The following is a 2572-nucleotide window of genomic DNA, read 5'->3' as shown; positions in this document are numbered from 1 at the left end:
CAGTAAATAGCAATATTAAAGGAAAGATAATTGGTCAGTTTAAGGTGTGAAGCAGCTTACAGAAGCAGATGAGCTGTTAAGGGAGGATCCCTATCCCAGGTGTCTTATTTCACTTGCCTGCAGTTTTGTCCAGTCCTGAAGGTCAGGAGAGGGGGTTTGGGGATTTCTATAGAAAGGCAGCCCAATTAAGGGAGAGAAAAGGGGGCCTTCTTGCTACAAAAGTACTTAATAAACAGCTTGGCATGAGCTCCCCTTGCTTGGCCTCATGAAAGGAATGGCTATTCACCCCCATCAGCTATCACCAAATATGTACAAAAACCCTGTAGCTGCCTTGAAGCCCAAATCTGAGTATCCAGAGAGTACCAGAAGTGTCATCTCTAGCCAGAGGAACAGCCAAGTGATGGCACCAGCAACTGCTGCAGAGAGGGAGAAATTGCGTGTGAATGGTTTTGGACTAGAGATCTTTTGGAGCCAAAAGGAAGACAGTCTTACATCTTTTTTTCTTTTTTTTTTTTTTTACGATTTGGAATACTAAGTAAGGAATTAATGCATATGATGCTTGAGAGTTGTAGTGGTTAACTGCTTCTGACTGGAAGGTCTGCAACAAAATGTGTATTCCAAGTTCATATCAGTAAAATGACTAGTAAGCAATGATGGGTAAGAAGACCAATGGAAAACTCCCTAGGAGAGAACCAGAGTACATGTACACTTCAGAAGAGAGATGCAATCAGAGAACTCAGAAAAAAAACATGTCTTTGATTCATGTGCATAAGATCACTCAAATACATGATCAAATACACCAGTGCCATGAATGTAAGTAAAGTTTCTGCAAAAACAGCTCTTGTTTCATGTAAGACAATCCACACGGAGTAGAAACCTTGTAGATGTGATATGTGCGAGGAAACCTTCATCCAAAGCTCTGATCTTATTTGACACAAGAGGATCCACCCATGAAAAACCTTAAAACTGCAACAAGTGTGAAAAGAGCTTTTGGCACCATTAGCCCTTTCAGGACACCAGAGAACACATGCAGGTAAAAATTGTATATGTCTGACATTTGTGGCAAGAATTTTGGTCAGTGATCTAATCTGCATGTCCACCACAGAAGCCGTACAGGTGAGAAAATTATCTATGTAGTGAATATGAGAAATGCTTCAGTTGAAGTACCTACTTCATAAGCCACCAAAAAGCTCACAGAAATGAGAAACCATTTAAGTGTCTGGAATGTGAAAAAGCTTTCAGTAGGAAATCAGATCTCTTTAGCCATCAGAGAATTAATACTGTTGAAAGTTCCAACAAATGTAATAAGTGTGAGAAGAGTTATCAACACCATTCAGCCTTCACTGTATATAAGAGTTCATACTAGGGAGAAGCCCTATAAATATGGTGCCTGTAAGAAATGAGTAGGCCAAAAATCAGACCATATCATGCACCAGAAAGTCCACATGTGTGAGCAGCCATATAAATGCTTGGAATATATGAGAGGTTTTACTCAAAGTGCCAACCTAATCAGGAACTAAGTAACTCACACTCACAATTTTAAATGCCTTGAATATGAGAAAAGTTTCAACTGTAGCTCAGACCTTATTGCACATCAGAGAATTCATATGGAAGAAAAATCACGTCAGTGGTTTGATCAGCATGTGAGAATGGTTACCTCCTAGGCATGGACTTTGTTACCCAGCAGGAAATAGAACTCAAACAGAGGAGCTAGATTATAAATACATTGTGTGATAAAAACTTCCACCTGACCTCAGGCCTTCTTCAACATGAGACAGTTCACATTGGTGAAAAAACATATATCTGTAATGTGAGTTTAAAAGGTTTTGATCTCAGTTCTCTCCTCGCATCAGAATCCTCACAAATTTCCTGATCAGGTGAGAAGTTATGATGCCATAAACATGTATTTACATGCTAGAGAACTTATGAAGTGAAACCCTTGGAAAATCTCAGCCTTTTCCCACAGTTAAGATTTCCATGGAGACAAGGAAATCTGCATTGTAGGAAGTGTGAATAAAACTCTTTGCCCAGAGAGCTGCTGTAAGAGAACACCTCACCAGTTACTCTAGTGAGATACCCTACAAACTCCCTGAATTTTGGAAAGCTTTTTGTTCAACCTCAAATCTGATCACACACAAGAGTTTTTCCACAGGGGGATACCTTACAAATATTGTGAGTATGAGAGCTTTCCAGCAATACTCAACTCTCCTTGTTCCAAGAGAATTCACACAAGAAAACAACCATGTAAAATTTGTCATTGTCAGCAACGGTTCAGGCTGTGTGCACATTTCATTGTACTTCAGAAAATCCACACTAAGAAATGCTTAAAGTATCAAATAGGACTCTGATTTTCAAAATTCTATATGTGTCTTGTGTGTGGCAAAAGCATCAAAGCTTCAGATGGAGAGTTTACCTGCTATTGCACATACACAATAAAATCCAGTCAGAGGAAAGACCTTGTAAGTATCTGAATATATAAAGCTTCTGTCAATGATTATCTCTTGTGGTACACCAGGTAACTCACATGAGTGAAAAACCCTATAGACAAATATCTTGAGTCTGAGAAAACTTT

General features: G+C 39.1%; 1 pseudogene; it reads left to right on the top strand.

The window, feature by feature from the left end:
- Positions 1-701: 701 nt before the first annotated feature.
- Positions 702-1873, top strand: LOC143671648 (uncharacterized; annotated as a pseudogene).
- Positions 1874-2572: the final 699 nt, after the last annotated feature.

This window comes from Tamandua tetradactyla, chromosome X (assembly GCF_023851605.1).
Source record: "Tamandua tetradactyla isolate mTamTet1 chromosome X, mTamTet1.pri, whole genome shotgun sequence".
In the NCBI taxonomy this organism is placed as follows: domain Eukaryota; kingdom Metazoa; phylum Chordata; class Mammalia; order Pilosa; family Myrmecophagidae; genus Tamandua; species Tamandua tetradactyla.
The sequence above is the reverse complement of the archived record's forward strand: the minus strand, read 5'-3'. Positions and strand labels throughout refer to the sequence as shown.